Raw genomic sequence first — 23,884 nt, 5'->3', positions numbered from 1 at the left:
CAGGTCACACTCCTTTAAAGAGATGTAATTACTAACCTTGTGTCTTTCCCTTTCGCCTGCAGTCAAAGAGGGATACTTGACTGCAACAGATTAAGGAACTTTTTATCTGATCACACAGATATACAGGCAGCCATCAGTTAGTTGCAAACGGCATAAGGAAAAACAAAGGTTTTACTCATACACACAGATGGCAGTTGACAATAAGCAATGACTTGTGCCTGATTGGGCTGATTCCATGAGCACACCTCAGTCTAAAGTCAACTGCATTCATTTCGAAATAACTTTTAAGAAATGTATGTAAGAGCAACATACCTAGTATATGTTGCCTGTCTCTACAGAAATAAACTTATGGTTATAAAGGCATGCATACTTCACACATGGCAGCAGCATTTTAATCATGCAGACATAACAATTTTCTTTGCAGCATATAAACAAGATATGTATAGAGTGCAAAAAAATCAAAAAGTTGAGAGCTTATTAAAAACAAATTCATTTTAGTAGCCCACACATATACACACACTCCTATAAAACTATTATCTGAAAAGGACATAGTGTCCAACCATGAGCAAAAGTAAACATATTATAAGCAAATGGTCCCATATGCCTGCATACAATTGTCTTATATTTAAAACAAATCTAAATTGAGTCAAAGAGCTCTGATCCAATAGGATTTATTGTGTGTGCATATGCACATTATTTATCTTTCCACTGCAGACATATGGGTATGTTTAGGACCCTATCCACATGCAGCTACTTGTCTTCATATCCACTTAGGGTGACTTTCTTGGGAATGAAAATATATCTCCTGTTATTCATCAACGATCCACAGATTTATGTGAACATACTGATTGCAGGTATAACAAAACACTATTCAAACAAATGGGTGTGTGCGTAAATGAGAACGTATGATTATCATTCACAGGCACTGGCATTCGATTCATTGCTTAAAATAAGAATAAAGGGCTACACACACACACACACACACAAAAGACACAGATACAGCGTAACATTATATAGTACACAGTGCACACACATTCACAAAAATGTTACTCATGCTTTCTTCCACCAGACAAGACTTTAAACAAAGAAAGAGAAGAACACTGCCTTACTTTTCCCCCCTCTCTCCTCCTTTATGTGATTTCTTCCCTGGTGCCTTAATTTCAAGACTTCAGCAGAGCTGGAATTCTTGGGCAGAGATTACACAAAAGCAACTAACCAAACCGTTGAGCGCAAGAACACCAATTGACTCAGGATAGAGCTTGCTAGCAAAGAAAGGACAGAGAAAGACAAAGCCTAGCAATAAGAGCAGTGTTGAATAGGTATCTTCCTAATTGTAAGGGGTGTGTGTGTGTGTGTGTGTGTGTGTGTGTGTGTGTGTGCAAGGAAGGGGGGAGGGAAGCCCTTGGACGAGTGCATATGAAGAGGCCTCCCTCCCTCCGGCATAGGCTATGGAAAGGAGCTTTGCAACCTGAAAGTGAGGTTATTGAATACATTATTCCCCATCCCTTGCTCTCTCCTCATTGGGCCGCAGCGCAGGCAAGACTTCTGCATCAATGGTGTTATGATGAGATCTTTACATTCACCGCACAGTTCCACACTGTTACCTTCTGCTAGGGCAGGCTCCTGGATCTGGGCATTATTACCCAGTTAGGAAGCTCAATTAAGAACCTAATTAATTCTAAAGTGAAAAAGCACCAAATTAATTTGCAGCCTCTCTCCCTCAGGCACACACACTATATTATTTCTGTCTCCCTGCGACCAGATTTTAAAAATCACAACTCTCAATTTATTTTATGATTTCAACACGACAGTAAATTACAGATAGTATTCTGTGTCTCAAAGAGCAGCACCTCCTTTATGAAATGTAGCTAGCCATCTATTGTTCGCCACCAGCACTTCCTTTGTATCTTTTGGCTTCCCTTGAGGTCCGTTTCTGAGGTGGCAATTTCTAATCACAGACTAGCTTATAAAGAGTGACAAGATATGTGGGGGTCTGTTTAAAGGACAGGTCATCCAAATCACTTTTCTGGAGTTGAACATGGGAAGAGGACTTGATAGGAATCTAGGATTTGGTCCATCTTTGAAATGTATCAGTCCACATAAAGGTGTTCTTGTGAGCACTCAAGACTGAGTGATGCACACTGGGGTCTTTCCTTATTAGGCTGGGCAGAAAAACAGAAGCCACCGCTCCCCCTTCCACCCGCCAGCATCTGTGCAACTTTCAGAAGCAGCAATGATGGTACAAACATTGTGTGCTCTTGATCTTTGTTTTTGACTTTGTTCCTAGCTGGGCTTCTTTTTTAAAAAAATATTATTGTTATTATTTGGCTTGGCGGCTTTCATTTGCATGATCCTCACAATGGAGCTTGACAGAACTTTTGTTCTTAGTGGATGAATGGTCACTAAAAATAACTGTGCTGCTGAAGATTTGCTTCTGTAATTCTTTTCATGAAGTGAATTGCCATTAAGAAATGTTTTGCAGTAGGAGTCCAGTTCTGCAGAACCAGGCTGATCTACCCAGAGATGCAGGGCTCTGCCTATGACTCACCTGGCAAAGAGGTGAATACAGTTTGGAGATATAGTTTGCTGCTTATCTAGTGTCTAGACTCTAGTATGATTGCCACTGGTGGCTGTATCTACAGATCTCACTATCTCCAGAGCACATGCAGAATATTGGTATCCCACAGACCCAAAGGAAATGATAGGAAAGGGAAATTTAGATAAATGCAAAACTCTGCAAAAGGGGCTCTGGCACTTTTGGGTGCATCCAAAAATGGCACAGCTTGTTTTGTGAGATTTGGTACTGATAACTGCAAAAGCAAATGGACTTACCGTATTTTTCGCTCTATAAGACGCACCAGACCATAAGACGCACCTAGTTTTTGGAGGAGGAAAACAAGGAAAAAAATATTCTGAATCTCAGAAGCCAGAACAACAAGAGAAATCACTGCACAGCGAAAGCAGCGATCCCTCTTCCTGTTCTGGCTTCTGGGATAGCTGCGCAGCCTGCATTCACTCCATAAGATGCACACACATTTCCCCTTACTTTTTAGGAGGGAAAAGGTGAGTCTTATAGAGCAAAAAATACGGTATTCACACATTTCACCCAGCAGTCTGCTTATGATGCTCAGTCCACAGCCCTCTTTTCCAATGTAAAATCTTGTATCCAGTGGCAGAGCAAGCCAGTTGGGTGCCTGGGGCAGCACACGGGGTGGGGTGAGCCAGGGCAGGATGCTCCATGGAGTCTGCCTGCCTGCTCCCACTCAGCTGCCCTACAGCTGAGGGGGAGGTAGCGGGCAGACCATTTGGGGCAGCGCAGAGCCTGAGGGTGCCCAAGCCACTGCGTCACTCCCAAGAGAGATGAATGGCTTGGGCACACTGCAGGCACCGCAGTGAGTGCTGCCCAGCATTTTGTCACCCCCCCCTCAGTGGTGACACCCGGGGAGACTGTCCCCACTGCACCCCCTTCCTCCGCCCATGCTTGTATCCTGCTGAACTGTCTCTTGACTGATCCTTCATGCTGGCATCCACCTGTCTCAAGAGACCATGGAGTGTGCCTCCGGGGTGAAGCCAAACTACTGCTTTAGCAGCACCAAAGTGACCTCCCCGGGGCACAAGCCTGGGCAGTGTGTATGGAGCTCCTGAGCTGCCCAGATGACAAGATCGTCCTCTCAGCCTCACTGTTGTGGTCCAAAGGAAAGCAGAGCAATATGTTTGGCACCAGTTTGGCTGCAGGAGTTGCCAGAAGGAGTCATACCAGGCACCATCAAACCATCTTAGGGACTCCACTCTGGATTTGTGTAAGCCAGCCTTTCTCAACCTGTGGGTCCCCAGTTGTTGTTGAACTACAACTCCCATCACCCCTAGCTAGCAAGGCCAGAGCTCAGGGATGATGGGAGTTGTAGTCCAACAACATCTGGGGACCCACAGGTTGAGAACCGCTGGTGTAAGCCTTCCTTAGCCTTTTTTTCCCTCCCAAAGATATCCCACAAGGCAGTGGAGTTTTCCTTCTCCTAGATGGGCTACCTTCCCAAGTTGACAAGCCCCATCTGCCCCTCACTTGACCCCTATAACACATGCAGAAACCACCTTCTTGACTGGACCCACTATTAGTCTTGTCTACTCAATCCATCTTCACATGCAGGGGCAGTCCCTAACTCACCAAAGGTTTGAGACCCATCAGCTACTCTCACCTGGTATAGCTAGCCAGTCAAAGCCATTCCTGGGATGTGGTTGCTGTTGTATACTGGCAACTTCTAGGAGCCATAGATGAGAGTTGAGTGCAGGGTGGGGACCAAAAGTGCACAAACTACCCCAGAAACAGCATGATGTGTCTCCCACCAGAGAGGTGCTACCTAACACCTCATGCAGCCCCCCCCCCCAAGCTTGATGCATCCCAAATATAGTGGAATCAGAATAGAAGTAACCAGTGCTATTTTTCTAGAAAAAGAGGTGCTAGAACTCACCATAAACGTCTCCCTCGTTCTCTTAGAATGGCAATGGCGCCCACCTGAGAGGTGCCGGAGCTGAGTTCTGGCTGGGAAAAAAGCCCTTTAAGTAACCTTCTTCTATCTGCTCATTCATGCCTTAACTTTGTTAACTTGTATGGTAGGCACCACCCTCTCCTAGAACTCTGCACAGCTGTATCACTATTCTGGACCTGGTGAGTTCACAACTGTAGTTCAAGATTATTCTCCCTGCCCCCCACTCCACCCCCACTGCCGCCTCTGGCCTGGTGCACTGCAGAAATGGATTAAAATTATGTAAGAACGTGTGATTTCATAGCCACAATTACACAAATTTGGTATTATTGAAGGAAAAAACTGGAACCACACTTCTAGTAGGAGGAAGGATATTGTACTATCATGCCACATCACGTTCCACACGCTCACCAGAAACACTTCCACAACAATGCATGGCTTTGACCTCTTACTCTGTCCATAGTATTTTGTTGTCTACATGTCTCATGTTTCTCAGTGAGCTGGTTTGCAGCACCTCTTCTCTTTTGTAATGCCTTTCTGAAAAGGTCTCATCTGAACACAAACAAACATACCCTTTGACACCTGCGACTTTGTTTGATGCACCAAGGGCGGCACAGAAAGCAGAAGGCATGATGCACACAATAGTGAAGGTACAATGGTGGATCAACTAAATTCACAAGGTAAGAATGAAAGAGCAGGAATTCAGTGAAGGGACTCACTTTGAAACTTCCTTAAACTCTCCACTAGCAGGTTCTGAACTGAATTATACCATGTGACCTGAAGTAAACACAATTCATTGCTTGTGACACCAGACCAGCAATATGAGAAGCAAATCACCATCTGAGTGAGCCCATAGCAGACCAGGGGTAGCCAATGTGGCCGTGTCTTCCAGATGTTGTTGGACTACAGATCCCATGATCTCTGACCACAGACTGCGGGGACTGATGGGAGCTGGAGTCCAACAACACTGGATACCCCTCTGCAGCTGATCCAAGAATCTGCTCTAACAATGGCTAGATAAAATAGTCAAAGTCTTTTATTTGCACAGATATTAGCTAATTTGAATATAATTTAAGATACTATGCCAGCCAGAGGTTTAATGTGCTGTACAGATGTGCAGTTTGTGGTTTTCTTTGACAAGTACCCAAATCTAAATTGTGGCCTATTCATTTTCTTTCAGAACTTCCCATCACCTAGAATCAAGGCGGGCAGGTTGTTTTTATATTCATAGCACACCTGAGATGGAGTCAAGCTACCACAAAGTACATAATCAAGACTGTGTGTCCCCAAAGTAATCAGATGTAGACACTGAATTAACCATTCAGCAACACCAGATTAAAGCATCTCAAATACTATGAGAGCTAATGAGCAACAAAATTATTGCACCTCTGTGAACTTCAAAAGCAGCATTTGCAAACATAATGGTATTTTCAGAAGCATCATTCATGAGCACATATGAGGCAGATCTGAACTTAAAGTTCTTGATGGAAGCACCATGAAAATTCAGTAGAGCAATCAGATTGATTGAAAGTTGTCTATGAATATTTAGTTGTTCTCTATTTGAAACAGGAGCTGGAATGGAGAGATATTTAACCGTCTGGTTTTATAATTCTGCTTTAGTAGCAGTGTTGTGTATCACAGCTATAGCATCATCCTAATCCCTGCATACAACAGACAGAGGTATCCAGGCCTTTAAGAAATCCCTTATGAAGTTTTCCCTGCTCCTAGAGGTCATAGCATTCATAGCATGAATTTTCAGTGCCCCATCCTCATAATACACTTGGCCTGCCACTGTTATTTATTTGCTATTACATTTATATCCTACCTTTTCTCCAAAGAGCTCAAGGTGGCAAACACACTTATTCTCATCTCCACAACAACCCTGTGAGATAGGTTAGGCTGAGAGACAATGACTGCCCCAAAGTCACCCAGTGAGTCCATGGCCAAGTGAGGATTGGAACCCTGGTTTTGCAGGTCCTAGTCCAACACTCCAAGATGAACTTAAAAACAAAATCAGTAAGTATGCTGCTCTCAGGAGTCCTCGCTGCTCCAGCTTCCCACACTTCAAATAAAACTCAGGGGAAGACACCATAAAGTAACTTTTCCCATGTATCTTTTTGAAATAAGGAAGCCCGGGTAACCGGGGAGAAGCTGGAATGCAATTTCAGTCCTAACAGTCATGCACGGTAGAAGCTGATAGCAAGTAAGGAATAATAGTTCTTTCTGCATCATAAATTGGAAGGAAAAGGTGCGTCCTAAGTTGCATTGCAGAACACCAATGAGGTCGACATTATCTGAGTCACGTATGCACCCCTGGCATTCAGTACTGACCATCACAAATGGAAGGAAAGGCAGATTTCAGAATCGGTCTCCCCCACAGTATAAGCTGCAGAATCCTTAGCAGGTTTTGTGTTGCAGAACAGCTGTCCAACTTGAAGGCACATCCCTTCCACCCACCCTAGGTATTAATTGGGCGGTAGCTCCTGAAATTAATGTGCAAACTCATTACTTTTCTGAAAGCTGAAAACAGACAAAAGTTTCCAAGAGAGGGTAGAGCCATCTTTCCCCCATCTTTCCCCCATTATTTACACCAAGGGTGAGGAACTCTCCTCTTTCCTGTAGAAGGCCACCTTCCCTCTCCTCACTTTATTTGTGGTATAGATCATCCTTGTGAAATATCACTGGCCCATCTAGTCCAGTATTATCGGCAATGATTGGCAGCAGTTTAAAACCCGGCATCCTCTGCATGCAACCAGGTGCTCTACCACTGAACCAGGGGACATTCCCCCAAATCTTCTCCTTTTTATTCATTCATTTTGCTGTGCATTTTTGCGTTTATATTGATGTTAGCTGCCTTGGGCATCTAGTGTGAAAACACAAGCTATAAATCATGGGTAGGCAAAGTAAGGCCCGGGGGCCGGATCTGGCCCAATTGCCTTCTCAATTCAGCCCACGGACGGTCCGGGAATCAGCAAGTTTTTACATAAGTAGAATGTGTCCTTTTATTTAAAATGCATCTCTGGGTTATTTGTGCCAGACTGATACCCAGAGAGAACTTGCTGCAAGACAGACCCAAAAAAGAAAATAACAGAACACCTCTAGTCATCACATACAGCTCCCAAGTTAAAACAGTACAACGCATCATCAGAGATCTGCAACCTCTCCTGGACAATGACAGTTCTCTTTCTCAAGCTCTGGGAGGAAGACCTTTCATTGCCTACAGACAGCCACCCAGTCTTAAACAACTCCTAACCCACAATAATACTACAACCAGACCTAACACGGACACTGGCACCAGAGCCTGCAATAAACCCAGATGCCAACTTTGCTGCCACATACACCCGGACAACACCATTACTGGCCCCAACAACATCACACATACCATCTCGGGACTATTTAATTGCTCATCGTCTAACATTGTGTATGCCATAAAATGCCAACAGTGTCCTTCAGCTCTCTATATTGGACAAACAGGCCAGACCTTACGCCAAAGAATAAACGGACATAAATCGGACATCAGGAATCACAAGACAGAGAAACCAGTAGGAGAACACTTCAATCTCCCAGGACATTCTATACAAGATCTCAAAGTAGCTGTTTTACTACAAAGGAATTTCAGAAATAGACTGGAAAGAGAAGCTGCTGAATTACAACTTATCACCAAACTTAAAACCATGGAGAAACCTGGTCTGAACAAAGACCTTGGATTCTTATCTCATTATACATGACAAAGCCATTTTTCACCTTTTCACCCCTTGCTTTTTCCTGTAAGACCTATTGCAGTCGTTAAGAGTCGTCAACAGGCTCATCACAGCTATCTGCCAATCACCCATTCCCACCACCCTTCTGAGTAATACCCCTCCCCACCTTCTCACTATATAGAAGGGTCTGGAAACTTCTGTTTCAGTGTATCTGAAGAAGTGTGCATGCACACGAAAGCTCATACCAAGAACTGACTTAGTTGGTCTTTAAGGTGCTACTGGAAGGAATTTGTTTCGTTTTGACTATGGCAGACCAACACGGCTACCTATCTGTAACTATAGCCATTGACAGTCCACGAATGTGTCTAATCCCCATTTAAAGCCATCCAAGGTGGTGGCCATCACTACTTCCTGCAGGAGCAACATCCACAGTGGACATTGGTTCAGGTCCCTGTCCTCTTTCTCACACACATGTGCTGTGAGGTCTTGGGTTAGTCGTTCAATAGCCGTACCTTGTTTCATCTCTTTGCTTATTAAAATGGGGTTTGAATGGCTCCCCCCAGCTCTCAGAGACACGGTCAGAGACTACACTAATGAGAACGGAATGGTGAGCGGCTGTTGTGTCGGTGAAGGCAGGGCAATTAATAGGGAGCTGGCTCATTTCTGAGAAAATGAGCTGCAATGGAAAAGAAGGTTAAGGGAGGGAGGGAGGGGTGCGGAATAGCCTAGAGGTGTGAACAAAGAGGCCTGGGGGAATGTGATGGGAGAAAGGGACCAGGCGGGGGGAGCAAAGGTGGAGAAAGCGATGGAGTGTGTCTTCAGGATCTGATTGATGATTCCTTTCCCCCTCCTCAGCTCCTCCTCCAAGCTGAGCAGAGAGGAGACCAGAATCATCTGTCTTCATTACATCATCCAAATAGGCTCTGTCAGTTTACACTGTAAAAGTAATCAATATTCCCTTGCGGCCAGCAAGCTGCCTGTCAGGCTTTAGCAAGTAGACCCCACCTCTGGTATTGCCTGTGGGAATGGGGCCTTCGCTCCCAGAGGCACATTCACTCCTCTCTCTCTTTAAACACACACACACACACACACACTTTCCTCTCATCAGCAGTATGTGACTATGTTTAGCTGTACCTCACTAAGGGAACTGTGCTGGGTCAGTTATTGGAGTACTGCCAACAAATATATGATACGGTTATGTTAGATGGTTCAGAATTGTGCAAGGTGTCTGCATGCCTCTTCATGAATTTGTGTGTGTGTCAAATTATTTGTCAAATTTTAGATTTGTTGACAGTACTTGGGACTCTGCATATATAAGTTAGCATGTGTGCCAAATGGGCCCAGATTTCTGCTTTATAAAAAAAATTAATCCTAGTTTCTAGTCCTCATGGTCTCAGATTTAAACCTGGTGGCACAAGTTTACTTTACAGCTAATATCATGGTGAAATTGCTACCAGTATGGTATCATTTTCCCTGTTAGGTAGGGGTGTGTGTGTGTGTGTGTGTGTGAGTGTGAGTGTGTGTGTGTGTGTGTGTGTGTGAGAGAGAGAGAGAGAGAGAGAGAGAGAGAGAGAGAGAGAGAGAGAGAGAGATGCAGAGCATGGTGAAGGGTGAGGAGTGGATAGTACTCACCATACAAAATCTTAGGGTTTCCATAGCATCTAGGAATGAGAGACAAGGCCAATTCTGCTTCGGCTGGCTGGAAAGTTTTGTTTTTATTTTTAAAAAGGTGTGCTTCTAGTGTAGTGGATGTGGCTTGCAGAAGCAGCACATCTGATATGCATCATCTAAAAATGCAGTTCCTCAGATTTTGGAGTCCTGGGACTCCAAGCATATTGGGACCTTCCACTCTCCTCCCTTTTTTGTTTAATACTTCTAAACCTCCATGGGGGAAATTGAATTTTTAAATAACAGAAAGAACCTGGGAGTTCAATGCAGCAATGGGCAACTTGTTCTGCACTGAGAAGCATATCTGAAATCTGTCATGAGCTGGAGGGAAGCAGCTAAGGTGCATAATTCTGTTTCATGTAATTTTGATTTTATATAATTATATTTTGCATAATTAAGGCAATTTGCATATCATCTCCCTGAATGTGGCCGGCGCCCAAGCACCATTGGCAGACAGGCTGCTCCTCTTCCACATGGTTCCAACTATGAAATTGATGCCCTCAAATGTGAAAAAATATGAGTCAGAATTGGACTCACCTGACCCATATTAACAGTCCACAATGTGAGAAGAAGCCCAACATGTGCAGGAAGCGTCTGAAAGGTAACACTGAAGGACAAAACAAACACTAATATCTGCAACACAGGGGCACTGGGGCTGGCTTACAGCTGGCTGTTTCACACATTACAGGGCAATAAACCTGGGTTTACACTTGACAGGAAGCTATAGCCAGTTCTGGTTCCCTGATTACTTTTACCTGTTTTCATTTCTATTTGCTGTGAAAATGTGCTTTTTCCGGGAGGCTTTTGAAAGTCCCAAGCGCATGGAAGCAAGGCACCATTAGCTGTATACAATCTATGCTGATCCCTGAAAGCACAGATAACACAGCCTAAACACAGCCTAGTTACTAGCAAAAACACAGCCTAGTTACTAGCAAAAAACAGAAGCAAACAAAAACACCACTGTGTTAGTTGGCAGGTACCACTTTGGCAGAAAAACCTAATTCCCTTTCTCATGTAGAGCTGTGATTTCTGGAGGAAGCTACTCTCTGGATGTGGTCTGAAACCCCCTTGGTGCACCAGACGTAGGAAGGGAGATTCATGCAATGAAGAGGAAGAGGGCTGTGCCACTTGCCCTCAGTATAGACATCTGAAGAAGCGGGGCCTATGTGCATAGAGCTCTATGCATCTCCAACCCTGTGCGGGCAGTATTCCAGATCACACAGAAACAGAAGTAGCAAGGCTTCCCCTCTTCAGATTTCCATGCTCAAAGTGCAGACCAGGGGCAAAACTAGGCTTTTTTTCACCCAGGTCAAAAAACCGGTTTGGCACACACACATCCATGTGCATTTGTGTACACACACACAGGCTGGGAGCCTCAATGGCGCCCCTCTGGAGGCTTCACCTGGGGCAAAAATCCCGGCTAGCCTCCCCATAGCTATGGGTCTGGTACAGACATCAAGGGGCACTGGTAGAAAGAGGAACAATGTTGGGGGCAAGGTGGAGAGCATGGTCCTGCTTTCCCTCATGGAAACACTTTCATGTGCATAATGCATGAAGGGGGCCTTAATAACATCTAAGAAGACAGTGTCATGCTTTTTGTGTCAGATTGCTTAAAATTACCCAATAAGATTTTGCTGAAGAGGACAGAGATCTTTGTTCCCATCCAGTCACAAATCCTGCTAGTGCCAACACACACACACACACACACACACCATTCTCCATCAATTAGTGAGAAAGAAATTGCATCAGGCAATCTCCAAACAGGAGAGAAAATTTTGGTGAAATTCTCATAAGTGGGATGAAAGGGTTTTGTCATGCTTATTTATGGGGTAGCTGAGGGATGCTCCTGAGTGCCCTTTTCTCCCGTTCTACAAAACATCTCACTTTACACTCCTGCCCCTCAATTAAAAACCAGGGCAAGCCTTCCTGTGTTAACTCCACCCATGGGGCTTTTTCAACTAAGGATGACTGAGAAGCGGGAGAGTGTTGTTGAAACGTTTACTGCAGGGGTTGCCAACCCTTTCTGAGTCTGTGGGGATATTTGCAAATTGGAGAAATATCATGGGCAATGCACAAACTGCAATCAGGTATACCAGGGTAGGCCCTAGTAGCTACACAGGTTCCCACCTGGTTCTGCTGTCATGAGGGCAATTCAACCATTCTGAACATAGGAAGTAGTCCACAACCAAACACAAATTTATGTGTCAGTGTAAAGTTACCGTATTTACGGGGGAAGGGCTTGGGGGCCTCAAAGCACAAATGGGATCCTCCTTAATGAGGGTCCTGGTTGCACTCGGGCCCCCGGGACACCCCTGTAGGGTGGGTTGTAGCTAGGTGTGGCCCAAGCCTTAACCATTAGGCCTGGGATTGCGCCAGGCTGTTTTGGCCAATCAGGCAAGTGGCATGATTCCTGAGGCCTATAAAAGCAGCAGCGTGATTTGATTGGGGGCACTTGCTTTGCGATGCTGAACATCCACCCTCCCTCCCTAATTTTAGGTCTTTGGCCTTGCTTTGGATTGGGTTGCCTGCTTTGGAGCAGGGGCTGGGTAGGAATTTTTTCCATTGGGCAGATTGGCTGTAGCCACTTGGTTTTCGCCTACCCCCTTAGCAATCGTCACAACTTTGTAAGGTTTAGCGGTTAGGCATTGGCTTATTGAAGTATGTGGGAGGGGAGGTGCGGCCATCAATTGCCCCTCCAGAAATAGGGTATTCCTATAAAGGAATCTGGGGGTCCTGGATCTCGTCCGAAGTCCGCTTGAGGGGCTAGGGCCATGCCAGGACCACAGGAACCCCGGGGTGAACTTCGGTTGATCTTCATCGATGTTCCTCCCTCATTTGGTGTTTACCCTTTCAGACTACCAGCCAGAGAGGCAGGAGTCGGTTATAGTCTGTTGCCAATGCCTAAGCCAATACTGCTCACTTTGCTATAATTAATAAAGTTGTGGCCTAATTTTTTGCCCAATAACTTAAACTAAAATTTATGTGTCAGTGTGAAGTTATTTACGGGAGAAGGGCTTGGGGGCCTCAAAGCGCAACCAAACACAAACCACAACCTGTCTTTTTTTTTTTAAATGATATTTATTAAAGTTTCCAGTTAATACAAAAAATAAACATACACAAAAAAAGAAATAATAAAAACACAAAAATACAAAAGCAAAAAAACAACAACAGTTAAAACAAATGTAGTTTCCATTACTCATTTCCATTAACTTATTTCCCAGACCTCCTCTCACCTCCCCCTTTTGTATTCCCATTCAGATTCTTAATTCAGCAAATCCTTATTATAACTTGTTATAACTTATCATAACTTATTACTCAACCTCTACATTACAGCTGGTAACCACTTAATTTTTATCCAACATCACACTAATGTCCATACAAACCACAACCTGTCTTATTGACTGTGATAGGATGCTTCTTTCAAGCCTAATTTGAGCAGTAGCAGAGGCACCCTGCAAATGCTAGGGAAGGCCTCTGGAGGAGCGTGCATGCTTGAGGGTGCCGTGTTGGTGACTGCTGGCTTTCACCAAAGAAAAACAGACACGCCACTCTCAACCACCTTGCAACAACAAAACAAGCTCAAAAGTCACTGACGGTCTAAAGGCATTGTAAAGTGCCTGGAGAATGAGGCAGAAAAAACTGGAAGCCTCTTTAACAGAAAACCTTTGAGAAATCCACAGCACTAGCTCATTCTGAAATTTTTGTTTTGTGGTCCAACAACCCCCAGGTATGTGCATGTACTGGAAATGGCATTTGTCTGCCTGTCCACCTGCCATGGTGCTCAGTCCTCACACAGTAAGACAGAGAGTTAATAAAACACAACAATAAAGGTCAAGTTTCAATCATCTGGTGCTGCTGGGTATGAAGCAAAGAACAGAAGGCATTCAACGGCTCCACAGGCACAGACACAGTTGAAAAGAAATAGATAGGGGTACAGGGCGGGCACTGTTCAGAACAATGACAAGACGAGCTTGTAGTCTGATGTGGGAGAAAGTGATTAACTCCTTTGCAAAAGCCAGAGCAGGTTTTTGTCTTTATGACTTCCTTGCAAAGCGGACACCTATTGAATGGGGCGAAGAAGCTGGAAAAATGTAATATCTTGCAAGAGACATAACAAATGACTGGGGGCTTTCGCCCCTTAGCTTATTGCAGAATAAATGTGTTTTTCTCATTCATTGTACACAGTCCCATCTTGTTCCTTCAGGGCTGTACTTTGCTGTGGGGGATATTGCAGTTCCCAAGCATTCAGTGCGCAATATTAACTACGCAGAAGAAGGTGCTGTTTCCAGTGTTGACATCGGCATGGCCCCACCCGCTAGTGTGTGACAAAGAGATGGAACCTAGGAATAGGCTAGGTGAAGGGGGATAAGCCTGAAACCAGTCTGGAAATGAATAGCCCAATTTAATTATTAACTATGAAACTATGAGGTGGGCTGGATTGTGGGTAGGGGCCTTATTTTTAAAAAAGAAAATTGTGCCGACATTTTAACTGGAAAGAGATGGGGAAGAAATTTGATTCCATTCACATTTAAAGCAGAAGTTACCTAATCCACACAATATGCAAAATGAAACACAGCAATCCTTCAAAACTTGCACTGCTATGGATTTTGCAATGTAGTTTTCCAGGCAAGTAATGTGTATAAAAATGCATATACAAGGGTAAAGTGTGCATATAAATGCAAATATTACTGAAAATAATATAGAAAAACTCATTGTACATATTAGGGAAATTTTTTTGCAATAGTATGTACATTGGGTAAAATTGCTAACAAAAATGTGGTGTGTTAATTAATGTAAATTAATGCTGAAATGCTGGTTGATTTTCATGAGAACTTTTTATTTAAAAAAACCCAAAACCACTCACAAACTGATGGGAGAAATTTGGAGAACCCAATTTAAGACTGAAAAAATGAGGGAGAAACTGACATGGACATATTCACTCATCCCTGTAACAGCACCATAAACTTAACCCAGAGAGACAGCAGCAGCTCAAGTAGACACACTTCACACAAGTGTGACTAGGTGGTGGAAATGCTCTGGCCTTGGCAACTGAGCAGATTAATCCAACTGACTACAAAACTATCCTTTCTGGCCTTCAAACCTGCATCTCCTGAGCAGGATGTAAATCTCCAACCTTTTGTTGATCTGAAAGGAGTGACAGTAATTTGCCCCAGCTGGAGACGTTTCCGCCTGGTACACAGAAGATGTTTAGATGGTGAGATCATCCCTTCCAGTCGACATGAGTGTCTCCCTCACACAGGCAAAAGGCTCACCCTAAGGCAAAGTGCAAATCAACCCTCTTATTCCCAGTCCCACTACTAAAAATAAACCAGCTGTCACCCCTGAACAGTGGCAACACTATAGCTCCTTCAAAGCACCTAGAGAGCTCAGGATAAATGCACAGACCAGGACGCCTGGAAGATGGCTGCACTTGCCAGAAGCTACAGTGTTGCTTATAATTAAGCAGGAAGACCTGGGACATTAACTCCCCTTGCTTCTTGTCATGGAAGAAAAATAGTCTGCTAAACAGAGCTGCAAAAAGAGAGAGGTTGGATTCAGTTCCTTACTCTGATGAAGCGGGCTCTGGTCTATCGTGATAAATCGGCGAATCCACAAGACACTTCTTTGTTTTTGCTGCTCTGCAACAGGGCTCCATCCCTCCTCCCTCTGTGATCTTGGACAATGCACTTAATAGTGCTGTTTGCATGTAACGAAGTTGCCTCTCTGTACCGTCTCAGTGTTCTGGGGTAGGTGAATAAATTGAAACATAATACCTACATTCAGGGCACTATAGCAGGGTGAGGAACCTTCATAGTGCCTCTGGGAATGCACATAGAGAATGGGTAGGTATAGGCCAACATGTGCACCTGACTGCTGAAGACCCAAACCAGGTGGAGAGAGGAATGACTGGAGGGAAATGCCCCCCCCCACACACACAAAGGTTTTGAGAGCTGCTTCTTAATTCAGCAGCAATACATTCCCCAGAAGTCCTGGCTCCTGTGTTATCCTAGAATCCACACACCTAACCTAGCAACAATATCCCCAAATCCTTATACCCTGCACTGTGATCAAGGAAACTGCTGTGCACCTTCTCCTCTTGCAACCTGTTGCAATCCCACTTAGAAGACCCTTCCTCTGCAAAACCTCTCCCCCCCCCCACCTCAGGCAACACCAGGGTGATCCATACTGATTTGGCACACTGGACATCTGAACTGGTTTCTGTTACGAGCATCCATTTGTCATGTAGATCTGGTATTTTTAAGGGCAGATTTATTTGGGAGAATTCTCACATCCAATTTCCTCTGGTGATGGCTCTATTAGGCCATGTGTGACAGAGATAGAGGCTCCTGTCCTCCTGCTGCCACTGATGGAATTTGATTCCACGGCACCAGATTCGCAGGGCTGCAAACACATTCTCTCCCTTGATTAATGCGAGTAATTTCTGCTTGAAAGAAGGCTGAAATGAGCAGCCAAGGGGAAGCGAATGGTGAAGGCTCCCCCCCCCGCCCCCACCTCGCCTTCCTCTCCCCATCGCTCACTGCTGATTGCATTTCTCCGTCCCTGGAATGAGTTCAGAGATAAACAAAAACTCTGGACCAGCTTCAAAAGTAGCAGAAGGTATGGGAGGCAGAAAGCACCTAATGCGGGGGGGGGGGCTGGGAGTTTGCAAAGGCAGTTGGATGGCAGCAAGCTTGAAGTTTTGGATGGACTTCTGCCTCAAATGACTGCAGAGTCTATCTGCTCATCAATCTAGAATGCTCTTGCAGTGTGATGTCAGCGTTTCAGGCACCTCAGGAACGGGGATGCTGTAAACCATGGGTTGGCAAACTAAGGCCTGGGGGCCAGTTGCGGACCCATCACCTTCTAAATCTGGCCCACAGACAGTCCAGGAATCAGCTTGTTTTTACATGAGTACAATGTGTCCTTTTATTTAAAATGCATCTCTGGGTTATTTGTGGGGCATAGGAATTCATTCTCTCCCCCCCCCCCAATATAGTCAGGTCCCCCACAAGGTCTGAGGGACAGTGGACCGGCCCACAGCTGAAAAAGTTTGCTGACCCTTGCTGTAAACCCTGGATGAAACTTCACCACATCTCTACTTTACATCCCTCATTCAGCAATTAGGTCATTTTAGATACACACACACACACACACACACACACACACACACACACACACCCCACATCCAGGCAAGCAAGAGGCAGCTCAAGGACACATTCTAGGCAGGCAAAGGCCATTGAGGAAGGTGCAAAGCAAGGCCAGGCAAGGGTGTGACCTTGGAAGAGTCCCTGTTCTTGAACCCCAGAGTCATGGCTTCTGAGCACTGTATCTGCTGTGGAGCCTGTACCATTGCCTGCCCGGATAAAGATAGCTTTCTTACTAACAAGTAACAGCCTCTGTTTGCATGTTTCAAGCAGGAGCCAGGACACCACCGGAGTTGGGTTAGGAAACAGTAACCTGCCTGTTTCAGAATTTGTTGTAGTCTTTGTTTAAGAAAACTGTGCTTGGGATGTGGCTCAGCTGTTTCAGGTTGCAACCCTGAGCATCACTCTCAAGCCCTGTCCAGATCGACTCAGAAGGTAAGGGCAGCCGGGCTGATGAGTTCTCACCCAGATTGCTGCAGATGTTCACTTGAAAGATAAATAGCACCGCTGAGGCACTCGGTTGCAGGAGGGGGAATTGTTCTTGACTGTTCAGGTGTTCTCTTTTGCTTTATGTGTTGAAATAAATGCATGGCTGCTGTTATACATTCCTCTGTATGAGCAGCGGAAGGGCTCTCAAGGTTTCTCCCTCACTCGGGCAAACGAGAAAAAACCTTTCATAGTTTATGAAGCCAGGTTTTTGTTGCATTCATAATTAGCAAGATCTCTTCCAGGGCATGAGGCTTCAATAGTCCCTTTGCCACTAATTAAAATAAATACATTGAGCTGTATCCAGCAAAGTTGCCCCGTTACTTCTGCCTGCACAAGGGGACTTCCTCTCCTTCACTTCTCCCTGTCTGTTCTGGGGGTTCTCCAACCCTCTCTGGAGCACATGGGGGCACATGGGGGCAGGGGTGCCAACTTGAATAAAATATTGGGGGGTCCAGGTAAGTCCTTCCATGTGTAATTGATCACAAGATGTGGCCTGCACACACCATTTGAATAGCAATGCCCACCAACCCGGGGGGGGGGGCAATTCAGGCCCTCAAATATTTTATGGGGGGGGCAAAGGGACCTTGGCCCCTAAGAGCTGGCTCCTATGCACGGGGGGCAGAAGGAAAGGAAGTCCAGTTGAGCAGATGGAAATCATTGTATAAACAGGATGACTTCGCTGGATACAATCCATATTTTAAAAAGCCCCTGAAATTAACATGAGTTGACCCACCCACCCCAAAACTAGATTTGCGTTTTTCTAGCAACTTGTATAAATAGGCAAGAGTGGTTAGTTTCCTGACAATATAAGAATCTACATTAGATATTATCAGCACAGCTGATATTATGGGACTGCCTTGACCTTACCGGCAGGAGAAAAGGTGCCTGAGATGGGGAAAGTATGGCTGTGTAGAATCTAGTTCAGTAGAATGTGAGCCTAAGTCAGTGCACAAAGGATTGCATTCAAAGAGCAACAAGGAAAGCATCATGCTTTAGCCATGACATGCAGGGATTGCTTGCATTCACTACACTATACTTTTTAGAAAATGGTAGCAAAAGCTGACAGCGGCCCTTTGCACCCCGTCTAGACAAGGCCTAGCAGGAATTTTTGGCATGGCTTACAACAAGGAGTAATTAGGCACTTGTCTGTTCGTTCCTTGTCTTGACAGACTGTTGAGAGCAACGCGCAGTCCCGCCATTGACTGCCAGAGCCTCCTAGGCCCTTGCATCATCCTCTCCCAAAGGAGCAGCAGTGCAGCTTTCCTCCTCCTCTGTTTATTTTTTAAATTGAAAAGGGGAAGGAGACAAATGCATGGCCGTCTGGCAAAATGTCAGCAAGTGATTCAGAGAGAAGGCAAGATGAAGGCAAGGAGAGGGAGCCAGCCCACACAGGAGACTTGCTTCTGATTTCCAAATGTCAGCATGTCCTTTAATTAAATGCTGATTAACGAGGGACAGTCTCCCTCACGCCAGAACGGGGTGGCTGCTGGTGCTGGTAGTGTCACACTATGCTGAAAAGGTTCCCTTCCTGTCACATACCCCAGGAGAAAAGTCTCTGGTGCTTTAGGTGCAGGACCAGGAGGTTTGGGGAGAGGAAAACAGATACTCTGGGGACCAACAATTTGGCAGTTGGAGGACAAGTCATTGGAGAGCTCCTGAAGAGCCAGGAGGCCTCCTCTGGGAAACCAAAGGGCATTCGTTCCTGCTCATTATACAGTGGACACTCAGGTTGTGAACGTGATCCGTGTGGGATACACATTCACAACCCACAGTGTTCGCAACCCACGTCTGTGCACGCGTGGGTTGTGATTCGGTGCTTCTGTGCATGTGCAAAGTGCGATTTAGTGCTTCTGCACATGCGCGACTGCCGAAACACAAAAGTAACCCATTCCGGTACTTTCAGGTTTCAGCAGTCCGCAACCCAAAAAAACACAACCTGAAGCGGACGCAACATGAGGTATGACTGTACAGTTTTAGGAAGCATCTTAAGTTCTTTCTTGAATAGCATCAATAGCCTTAGCGTCATCGTCAGGTAGGGCAGGGATGAGGAACCATTTTCCACACAAGGGAGATTCCCTTCCATGGCAGTTGAGGCCAGAGGCAAAGGTGAATAGAGCAATATGAACAAACAGTATCTTTGTACAGTAGCCTGATTTCTACCCACATCCCTTTCTGACTTTCCTTCAGGCAAGCGAGGACCATCAGAGTTCAAGGGCGCATTCCAGTTAAGTTCAAAAGAGGGTATGAAGCAAGGCTGGTGTAGGGAGTGGCCTGGGAGCCAGACAGAGAGGTTCCCTGGCCCCCTGAGGTAGGGAAAGGCAGCCCACCTCAACTGGTGGTGTTGGGGGTACTAATGAAGGGAGCAAACTGTCTGCTTGCACTGCAATGCGTGTCTACTCAAGAAGGAGCTTGCACTGCAATGCGTGTCTACTCAAGAAGGAAACTCCACCAAATTCTGTAGGACTTCCTGTCATGTATAAGCAACCAGGCATGCCTCTAGTCAGTAGGGGGCAAGATTGAGACTAACACTTTGCACCCTTGGAAAGGAGAGCGTGTGGACAGGTGAGGAGGCCCCTTGCCACTCTGAGCCAGAGTTCATTATTGTAACAGCATAAGAAAGAGCTCAGTTGAACCAAACATCCTGTTTCCCACAGTGATCGACCAGACACAGCATTCATCCTCTCCTGCTGTTGCTCCACAGCAACAGGCATATGAAGGAAAGTTTCATATATCCCAACTGGGAGAAAGATGGGATTAGCAAGTAGTCCACAGTTGATTTTCCTCCATTAATGTATGTGCTTGTATATTATATTCCCTTTAAATCTCTCTAAGCAAGTGGTCACCACCACATTCTGTGGCAATGAATTCCTCAGATTAACAGTGGTGCACCACACAAATAAATACTGGCTTTTGTCACTCCTCAAACTACTTCAGATACATTTCATTGGCTAAATACAGGTTTTCTCCACCCAGTCTTTCCACACTATACATCATGTAATAAGCCTCTATCCTAACCCCCACCACCACCACCACACAAAAAAAAAATCATTTTTTTTTCTAACCCAAGAAACCTCCCAATGTGGTAGCTGCTGTGGGTAGAAAGTTGCTCTAATGCCCTGATCATTTGGGTTGCCCTTTCTGCACCTTCTTCCAGCTCTAGGAGACGGGGTAAGCAATACAGTGGTACCTTGGGTTAAGAACTTAATTCGTTCCGGAGGTCCGTTCTTAACCTGAAACTGTTCTTAACCTGAGGTACCACTTTAGCTAATGGGGCCTCCTGCTGCCGCTGCGCCGCCGCGTGATTTCTGTTCTCATCCAGGAGCAAAGTTCTTAACCCGAGGTACTATTTCTGGGTTAGTGGAGTCTGTAACCTGAAGCATATGTAACCTGAAGCGTCTCTGTAACCCGAGGTACCACTGTACACAGTGTTTCAAGTGCAGATGTATAATAAATACATTACGATACCACAATAGATTTATAATAAGTGAATTGCAATATTTTATTACTTATTATTACTTATTTGTATCCCATCTTTCCTTCAATGAGCTCAAGGTGGTGCACACAGCTTTCCCCTTGGCTCTATTTCACCCTCACAACAAACCTGTGAGGTAGGTCAGGCTGAGAGACTGCAACTGGCCCAAGCAAGGCCTTTATGTTGGGCAGGATTCCTTTTGAAGATTGCAAATGTCCTTAAGGCTCTGGTATCTTCTTCTGCACCCCCAGTGTCCCGTCCCCTGTCCTCTCAGTGTCCTGTTACTGCTACTAAGAGTGGGGGAAGCAGCAAGAGAGCAAAGAGTGGACCTCTTCCCACATGCTGTGGTGCTGACAAATCATCATCATCATTATCATCATCATCACACACACCCTCCTCTATTAATTTTGTAATATGTGATTCCATAAATGAGGCACGTTTAAAGTCCCACCTCATGCTATCAATAGCAGTCTGCTTGAGCCTTCAGTCAACTGACCCCAAGCGCCACTCCCTGCCTACCAGGTGCTAGGATGAATCCCTGCCATCTGGAGGAACAAACATCAGAAGCAGACCTCCTGCAGACTGAAGTCTTGTCAAGGCAGAACTCGGCATTCTCTGCGAGCACCAGCTGAGTAGGTGTGTGAGAGTAGGAATGTGTGAGACCTGTTTCTATTTCCGTGGGATTTTCCATTTGTCCACCCACAGGCTCGAACATCTCTTGGAGCTTTAACAGGATGCTTTTATGAATTGCCAAAGTACATTGGAAGCACATGAAAATGTGCATCGGAATGAGCAACTGAACACAGGGGCTGTCTGGCTTACTCCATTGCTTTTCAAGGTACCTATATGCCAGTGTACCTTTTATGTCTTGTCTGAGAGCCCCTGCAGATGTCCTTTTCACTGAGCATTCGTCATGATTCATACTCATGATGTGGGGCGACTAGATGCGATCACACTTTAAATACCATTTGTGCCTGCAAAACTTTTGGCACTGTTGTACTGCTTTGTGTGCAATCGGGACATATCTGTAGCCTCCTACTAAAATCCTGTAACTTTTCATACAGCAAATGTTCTAGGTTTTGGTTTTTGTTAAAAAAAATAGTCCACTTTTGCTGCGCTGTAGTGCAAGAGTGCCCCTCCAGATGGCAATAATGTGCGGGCATTGGCCATGTTCACCCCATACATTCAAAATGCTACGAAACCACTTTAAACAGCCATGGTTTTTTCCAAAGAATTCTGGGAGCTGTGGTTTCTTAAGGGCACTGAGGAGGCCCTTATCCCCCTTACAGAGCTACAATTACTAGAGTACCTTGTGAAGAGGGGTTGATTGTTAAACCACTGTGAGAACTGGAATCTGTGAGGGGTCTCCTAACAACTCGCAGCACCCTTAACAAACTACACCTCCCATAATTCTTTGGGTGAAGCCAAGCATTTTAAGGTGGCATCATAGTGCTTTAAATGTATGGTGTGGATGTGGCAATTGAAGAAGTGTTGCAGAACTAAGAATGCAGAATGACCTCTAGTATAACTCCAATGTGGAGTCCAGTATAACTCCATCACCAACGTACTATTATTCCATCGATGACATGTTCCAGAATTCACCTGCAAAAAACACCGGCCCAGAGGGTCCCTGAATGTGCCTTCCATAATGATTCATTCCAGCACAGTCCTAGGTGTGTTTACTCAGAAGATAGTTTCGTGGGGTGTGACTCCTAAGAAAGTGTTAGAGAATTTCAACAATAAAGCCCCAACTAGTTTCTGCAAGAATGTGCAAATGCAACTTCTGATATATCAGTTTAGACACAGTGATTGTTTGAGATAGCTATTTGCATCACCAGAATGACAATATCTGGGTCAGAGATCAAAATCTGTCCAATTACCACACCACCCTTTAAGTGTAGAAGTCACTGTCACACACATACTGCAGCAATCTTGAGCTGAGTGAGCATACACATTGAATCAAGAACCACATCTCCCATTTAAAACTCCTTTTAAAAAAAAAATAACCGAGGGAGTTAGCTCTCTGTGCTTTGAGAGTTGCCGTTTGTAAATGCGTCATGTGACCATCATGTGACAATAACATTAAGGGAACACTTCAGTGTCTTCCTCTGACCCTGAAGCAGGGTATGGCATCAACATGAGCAGTGATTTCTTGCCATATGGCAGTGCCTTATTCTGCTCTGTTGCTGAACTTCATCCCTCTACCCTTTCCGTTGCTTCTTTCTGCAGTTTTGAAGAAACTGCATATGTGGCCTCATCAACTAGCATCCCTTCCCCATTTTAGAAGGGGCTAGGAGTATTTATGCTGTGTCCCACGGACTGACAGAGAGAAGACACCATTCTAGAAAGAAAACATAGGAAGCTGGTGCCTGTGTTTGGCAGGGAGGAGGAAGACTTGAAACAGCTTATTCAACACAGGTCCCTGGGCTGATTTTATAAGAGGCTGCATTGAAAATCTCCCTCACAATAGAAACTTTGCTGCAATCCTACATCTGAAGAAAGACTTGCTTGTCCATGGGCACACACATACCTCCACTGGGACATATGCTCTTCATTTTTTACTATGGAGATCTCAGTGCAAAGCATTAAATCCAGAACCTACACACATGGACACCCCTAGACATCACATAACCTTCATGCCATGCAGAAGCCAACCTTCACCCAGAACTAACAGCCTTAACAGGTACCCACCCACTGTACCCTGAAGTATCTACTCAGCCTCTGCACCGAGCATTGCCAGGAACATTAAGAAATGCACAAATCAGCTGAGCGTTGTAAGCTGTGGAGTGAGGGGACAAGATGAATAATTTTTAGATGAAGCCGGATTTTCCCCTTGTTTTTTAAAAATGAAAACAATAATACTAATAATCCTGGCGCTTAGCTTGCATCCCCAAGGCAATTGCTTTGCATTTTTGGCCTGTGGAAGAA

The 23,884-nt window shown here is 45.0% G+C and overlaps 1 protein-coding gene across 6 annotated transcripts in view; it reads right to left on the bottom strand.

The window, feature by feature from the left end:
- Positions 1-23,884, bottom strand: part of BLACAT1 (BLACAT1 overlapping LEMD1 locus) — an 80,363-nt gene that overhangs the window by 56,172 nt on the left and 307 nt on the right. For 2 of the 6 annotated variants that reach the window (XM_081865291.1, XM_081865288.1), the window contains exon 1: positions 1,110-1,443. The exons of the other annotated variants lie outside the window; for them this stretch is intronic. The gene's annotated coding sequence lies outside the window, so the exon portion shown is untranslated. Of the gene's footprint in view, positions 1-1,109; positions 1,444-23,884 lie in introns of those variants that run through there. 6 annotated transcript variants of the gene reach the window in all.

Source organism: Podarcis erhardii (assembly GCF_964252035.2).
Source record: "Podarcis erhardii genome assembly, chromosome: 6".
NCBI lineage: Eukaryota > Metazoa > Chordata > Lepidosauria > Squamata > Lacertidae > Podarcis > Podarcis erhardii.
The sequence above is the reverse complement of the archived record's forward strand: the minus strand, read 5'-3'. Positions and strand labels throughout refer to the sequence as shown.